Consider the following 7,844-nt stretch of genomic DNA (forward strand, 5'->3'; position numbering starts at 1 on the left):
CGGAGGGCTGGATTCTAAGAAATTCAGATTCAACTTTGTATCTTACTTAGCTATTTTTTAATTTAATAAATAAAAATATGCTAACGCATACAATTCCTAGCCTTATAAATAACAATAAAACAAGCCAAGACCCTAAATAAAAGCACTATAACGAATGGATCGACAAACAACAAAAGTCGCACAGTAGAAAAAAAATCTGAATAAGAGAGTTGAACGATAAGACATTTTATTAACGTTATCACGTTCGCAAATTATTATTATATACATTTTACAAAATTATCGCTTTATTATTGCAATCGCGGTGGCGTTCGTCTGCATTCACCGTCGCTATTATAATAAAATATCAATAATGACATATTGGCGTGTGTATAATATAATTTTCATTACTATTAGGAATAACATAAATGTTTGATGTTACAGCAAAATCTACTGTAGCAATACACAATAATAAAACGATGCATTAACAATATGATAACCGATGATAGTCGATTCGTTGCAGGAATAAGAAATAATAATTCCAAACATCACTCGTGACGTGGACTGTAAGAGCAATTGCGTCCATCCATAAGCGCATTTACTCAAGGAAACACAGTCTCAGGTAAACTATTTTTTTTTTTTTTTACTGTTCTTTAATATTATAGGTGCAAATGGCTATAAGTTACAATTTTTCTAAAACTTAGATTTGGTATTTAGATAGGAAAAAAAAATTAAAATTAGTGTGGCGGTGTTCGCTTTGCATTAGAGTGAGGTGGCTGCAAGTTGAGGTTGCGTGTTAATCTTGTCTGTGCATTGGGTGCATTTTGTAATTATGCGGTCGACTCAGTTCCACGATAATTGTGCCTTGGTTTCTATTGTTTTATCATGAGGTGTACGTTTTTAAGACGGATGCGGCTGACGCAGAGTATGATCACCCTATGCATTCTGTTGAGAAAGAGGTGAGGCCAGCCAAAGATTGTGTTTTTTATTTTTCTCGATTTGGCGTTCTGCTCAAATCAGCAGTAAACAATAATTATAAGTAAATAGAGTAACGATCGTATATATATTCTACTTTTTTTTTTATCATTAATATTAGCACCTCAACAACTTAAGGTGATTGGCTTACGATATTCCAATATTAATATTACATTATGAGAATACATTAAATTTAGAAATATAACATTGTTATTAGTTTAAGTGTGTAAAAAAAAAAGGTGAAAAACAAGAAATCAACATAAAAAAATAAGAAAAAATTGTATTATACATATATATCGTAATTAGATCCCCTCTCCCTCCCCCCACTAAAAACGACCGAGGAAATACATCACTGCAGCGAATCGATAAACGACCAAACCAAATTAGATTATACGCGAGCAATATGATTTTCGGCTTATGTATTTAAGAGTAGCCGATTACAGCCCTTTAAGCCCCCCTAGCGAAAATGCCGCTAACATACGAAAATATGAAATAATAATTTTCGTCAGCCAGTAGAAGCGCATACGCACGCGGCTTTTACGCACTTACAATCGCAATATAACGAGTTCATCACATCGTAACACATACTATATAATATTTTATGTTTTGTAAAATGTATACGCGAACGAGCCACATTCGACGAATTGATTGGAATCATTTTAAAAATGATTTTATTCGCTAAACGATATTATGCCCATCATCCCGCGGAATCGGCTTACAATTCACCAAACGATAATAATATTATTATTATTATATCATGACGAAGTAGGTACGTTGCAGGGTTTTAGTTTTTGCGGTAAATAAAAATAATAGGAGAACTATCCAATACTCCGATATAATGAGGGCGTGTTTTTTTTTTTTTAATTTTCAATATTTTTCGATTAACTGCGCGTTTTTGCATTCCTTTCTTTTAATGACTAAATTCGAGCTTATCAGAATTTCAAAATATACAAAACGTTTTCTATTTGAAATTCTGACTATAGATAATATTCTCAGCCATAAATTCGGTGATATTCACCCTAAAACTAAACTTAACGGAGTTAAATTAATCATTTAGAACGTATAATATCGCCATGTTCTATGCACTAATACGTCGTCACTCTTCGATCGTCGTATAATCAACGTACGTTTCCCCAGCCCCCCACATATCACTTTTCCAAAATTTTCTTTTGCCAACATTTAGTACGTCATTTGTTTGTATTTGTTTGACCAAATTCAGAATTTGTTTGATGTCGGTTCACCTCGGAAAATCGGTTTTCCGTGCGGGGGGCTGTGGAAACGTTTCCATAGCCCCCCCACCCCGTTAATTATTGACTTTTCCCAAATTTTCTTTTGCCAACATTTAGTACGTCATTTGTTTGTATTTGTTTGACCAAATTCAGAATTTGTTTGATGTCGGTTCACCTCGGAAAATCGGTTTTCCGTGCGGGGGGCTGTGGAAACGTTTCCATAGCCCCCCCACCCCGTTAATTATTGACTTTTCCCAAATTTTCTTTTGCCAACATTTAGTACGTCATTTGTTTGTATTTGTTTGACCAAATTCAGAATTTGTTTGATGTCGGTTCACCTCGGAAAATCGGTTTTCCGTGCGGGGGGCTGTGGAAACGTTTCCATAGCCCCCCCACCCCGTTAATTATTGACTTTTCCCAAATTTTCTTTTGCCAACATTTAGTACGTCATTTGTTTGTATTTGTTTGACCAAATTCAGAATTTGTTTGATGTCGGTTCACCTCGGAAAATCGGTTTTCCGTGCGGGGGGCTGTGGAAACGTTTCCATAGCCCCCCACCTCGTTAATTATTGACTTTTCCCAAATTTTCTTTTGCCAACATTTAGTACGTCATTTGTTTGTATTTGTTTGACCAAATTCAGAATTTGTTTGATGTCGGCACGCCCTGGAAAATCAATTTTTAACAACAGTATTTATTATTATATATTATCTATCTATAAGTATATAATATATTATGTTGTTGAAACCTGATAAAAATTAATACAATTCTTATTTTTATAATATACCTACTGATTTGTGTTTATTTAATGTAATATATACATTATAATTACATTGACACCAAAAAAATTACTTAACATTATATGTATCGGGAACATTTTTAGTTCGAAACGTTTGACATGTTATTATTTTTTGCTGTTCATACATTTTTTGAGTACGAACTATTTTAATTTTCGAACTTTTTTGTTCGAGTTCGGTTCGGTTCAGATTTTTTAAGACTTGGTTCGAATTTCGAACCTCGAACAGTTCGGCCCTCGTATTGATTTTACCATGATGTGTGTTTTTATTTTTATTTTTTTGTCTGTCATCACATTTTAGGGCAGTAAAAGTGCTTCGACTTTTGACTTCAGTACCTCGTTCGATCCAGAAAGTGAATCTAGTTGGTACTTTGAGGGGTTCTTAATATTATTATATAATTCATAGTCACAATTTTTTTTTTATAAGCTTTCAAAGTTTGAATTAACGATTTATCCTCAAACGAATTTAAATATTTGTAATTATTCAAAAAGTATAAGTCGTAGATACTTGAAAATTTTAGTTAAAAGTTAAAAGAAAAAGTTATTTAGATTGGCATTTTCTTTACATGATTCAATTTTCAAAATATTTTGACTTTTTTTGAGATATTTTTTGACCACTGAAAATTGTCTTTTGAATTGTCGATAAATTTTTTTTGGCCCTATAAAAATACTTGAAAATTTAATACAAAGTTCCTCATAGGTTATTCTTATAGTAATTAAAAAATTATAAAAATACATGAGCACAATTTTTTTTATTAGCTTTGAAAGCTTATAAAAAAAAATTGTGACTATGAATTTCTTTTATTTTTCAACTGCTATTATAAATATATGTTAGGAGCCTTGTATGAAAAAAATTGTTCCTATGTATTTTTATAATTTTTTAATTACTATAAGAATAACCTATGAGGAACTTTGTATTAAATTTTCAAGTATTTACTATTTTTATAGGGCCAAAAAAAATTTATCGACACTTCAAAAGAAAATTTTCAGTTGTCAATAAATATCTCAAACAAAGTCAAAATATTTTGAAAATTAAATCATGCAAAGAAAATGCCAATCTAAATAACTTGTAAAATTTTCAAGTATCTACGACTTATACTTTTTGAATAATTACAAATATTGAAATTCGTTTGAGGATAAATCGTTAATTCAAACTTTGAAAGCTTATAAAAAAAAATAGTGACTATGAATTTCTTTAATTTTTCAACTGCTATTGTAACAATATGTTAAGAGCCTTGTATTAAATTTTCAAGATTTTCTACCCAACAAATACATTTTTATCGATATTTATAGAAAAAAAATTAATATGTCAGTAAAACGCTCAAAACAAATCAACATATTTCGAAAATTTTATAAAATATATAATATGCCTATATATACATTCAGTGAAAATTTCAAGTATCTGCGGTCATTTTTTTTAGAGTTACACCAAAATAAAAATAAAAATCGCTAAATGTGAAATCCAGTGAAAATCCAATGTTGTAAAAATTTAAATGCTCATAGAAATTTAATTTGAATTTCCGGTGGAATTTTTATTTGTGATAAAGATTGAAAAACTTGTAAGGAATGATGTATTAAATTTTTAAATCTTAGATTTAAAAAGTACATTTTTTATGAATTTATAGCTTAAAATAATTTGTGAATTTTTGTGATTTTTACGTATTTTGTCAAAATTCAAATTTTGAATGCTTATAAAAAAAAAATTGTGACTATGAATTTCTTTTATTTTTCAACTGTCATTGTAACAATATGTTAAGGGCCTTGAATTAAATTTTTAAGCTTTTATACCTAACAAGTAAATTTTTATCGATATTAATTTTAAAAAAACTAATAATGATCGAAAATTGCAAATACCTATGAATAGTTCAACTTAATTCGAAAATTTTTGAAATCTGCATGGCGGATAGAATATCCTTTTGAATAATTACAAATATTTAAATTCGTTTGAGGATAAATCGTTAATTCAAACTTTGAAAGCTTATAAAAAAAAAATTGTGACTATGAATTATATAATAATATTAAGAACCCCTCAAAGTACCAACTAGATTCACTTTCTGGATCGAACGAGGTACTGAAGTCAAAAGTCGAAGCACTTTTACTGCCCTAAAATGTGATGACAGACAAAAAAATAAAAATAAAAACACACATCATGGTAAAATCAATACGAGGGCCGAACTGTTCGAGGTTCGAAATTCGAACCAAGTCTTAAAAAATCTGAACCGAACCGAACTCGAACAAAAAAGTTCGAAAATTAAAATAGTTCGTACTCAAAAAATGTATGAACAGCAAAAAATAATAACATGTCAAACGTTTCGAACTAAAAATGTTCCCGATACATATAATGTTAAGTAATTTTTTTGGTGTCAATGTAATTATAATGTATATATTACATTAAATAAACACAAATCAGTAGGTATATTATAAAAATAAGAATTGTATTAATTTTTATCAGGTTTCAACAACATAATATATTATATACTTATAGATAGATAATATATAATAATAAATACTGTTGTTAAAAATTGATTTTCCAGGGCGTGCCGACATCAAACAAATTCTGAATTTGGTCAAACAAATACAAACAAATGACGTACTAAATGTTGGCAAAAGAAAATTTGGGAAAAGTCAATAATTAACGAGGTGGGGGGCTATGGAAACGTTTCCACAGCCCCCCGCACGGAAAACCGATTTTCCGAGGTGAACCGACATCAAACAAATTCTGAATTTGGTCAAACAAATACAAACAAATGACGTACTAAATGTTGGCAAAAGAAAATTTTGGAAAAGTGATATGTGGGGGGCTGGGGAAACGTACGTGTATAATCATAATATTATATTATTGGCCGGCCCGGTGGTTGGTCTCAGTCATTATAACGTAGTGTTCTGCAGAGGTCTGCAAGCATCGACCGGCGTCGCAGGCCCTCGGATTTGACCACCCAGGTTTTTAGTGACGAAAACAAAATTCTATTAGGTACATATATTTCAAAACGTACAAAATCAGTAACCGGCCTCTATCAAATACATCTGTTCTTGTGGACATTTTGAAACAACTACGACATAATACGTATATATAGGTAGACCTACGTGCCGGCAGCCATATATTAGCTAAATTCAAAGTTTGTCGAGCAAACGGATAATTTACGAACAATCGCACCGCGTTCGTTTCCAGTCATCGTTTGCCAGCTGACAAACAATGGGACGCGACCAAGACATATTATTATTATTATTATTATTAGTATGGGAATGCGACTTTAGTAAAACTCACGTGTGTTCCGTCGAATTCCTACACGTGGTCGCAGAGGGGGGGGGGGGTTTGGCCGCATAAGGGAGGAAATACTGGCCTCTGTGTTTTAGTGTTTCGCAACTACTACATTTTGATCAATGCATGTCAAAGACACGTTCTGGAACAAAATAATAATATATTGTTTATCACTATATATCAATATGACTGACATACAATTATATTATTATAACTATTAAAGCGAACGCCTTTTGCAGACTATTGTGCGTGTCTACACCAGCGAAGGAATAAAACACCGTTAAAATTTATGTCAACAACAGTATTATTATTATTTTGTATGGTTTACGTTATATAACGTGTACAATTTAACAAAACATTATGATATATAATATAATATATGTATATGCACAATTTTTTACAGATTTTGCAAATCAACCGAGTGTAACATTATGTACGATAGAAGTGTGAAAAAAAACATAAATGAGGATTACACGAATAAGTATAGCCCACCCACAAGTGACACTTACCTATGATGGAATTAAAATGTAAACAATTTTTATATAAAAGATCATAACACCATTTCCTTTTGAGTCTATGACGAGGATTTCCTGCAAGCAGTGATAGTTTTCTAGAAAACCGGAAGAGCCTTTTTTAAAAGTGAAGCTTAATTCCAAGCCGATTTAATCATGACACCAAGGTAGTTGTTAATGAGACAACATAATTAGGATTAAGTTTGAGACAAGAGGTGTAGCGCGCCTCTATTTGTAGTGATGTGTCGTGTTTTAAAAAAAAAATTTATTAAAATCAAATTTTATTTAAAGTTGTATCCGGAATATTCTCATGTCCATAATGTTTATAAGGATATCTTACAAATAAATAATTTAGTGTTTTTTTTTTTTTTTTTTTTTCTAGAAATAATTCAATTGGGAGCGTAAACGTTAATTTTTTATGATGTAGTCCACCACCCAGCAATCACAACAATAACAAACAGGGGCGTAGCAACCGATAACGATGACACTCTACGACGAAAGAAAGCGTCCTTGACGTCCGGTCAAATGGAGCGCAACAACCAATCACAGACAACTGTGGGTGGTACTTAGACCGCGCGACGTCGAATCACAGACTCGTTCAAATTTTGATTTGGATGCATCAACATTAACGAAAAAATCATCTGCCAACAATGCGTGGTGAAAAAAATAAATGAAGTTTCTATTGGTACAAAGCGGATGCATGTAAACTCCATCGATTGCGACCTTTTTAGACCTTTTTTCACGTAAATTCCACCGGTACGTTTATTTTACCTGCAAAAAAAAAAAATGTAAACTCCACCGGTATGTTTTTTCATAGCAGCATCAAGTCAATTTATCCAATTTTTTTTTTTTTCAATAAAGTAATAAATATATTTTAATAATAAATTCCAAATTAAAATAACAAATTGTATAAAAAATAAATATAAATGGCATTTTTAAGGTCATTTTTTGAGATAAAATATATTTTTTAAGGACAATTTTGGCTATTTTTAGAGCATATTTGTATGGTTTTGAGTACATTTAAATCCGGGTCCTAATTATTATAATATATCTATTGTATTTAAATACAATAGTTTAAAAAAATCTTATAAAAATCAAA

The 7,844-nt window shown here is 31.0% G+C and overlaps 1 long non-coding RNA gene across 1 annotated transcript; it reads left to right on the top strand.

Annotated features, from left to right (window-relative positions):
• Window positions 1-504: 504 nt before the first annotated feature.
• Window positions 505-7,492, top strand: LOC149056553 (uncharacterized). Its single transcript, XR_016191120.1, has 3 exons — window positions 505-598; window positions 6,637-6,912; window positions 7,128-7,492. It is a non-coding gene; the product is annotated as an uncharacterized LOC149056553 (long non-coding RNA).
• The last annotated feature ends 352 nt before the right edge of the window (window positions 7,493-7,844 follow it).

The sequence above is a fragment of the Diuraphis noxia genome, unplaced genomic scaffold (genome assembly GCF_037042655.1).
Source record: "Diuraphis noxia isolate RWA-SAM2 unplaced genomic scaffold, SU_Dnox_SAM2 contig0003, whole genome shotgun sequence".
NCBI lineage: Eukaryota > Metazoa > Arthropoda > Insecta > Hemiptera > Aphididae > Diuraphis > Diuraphis noxia.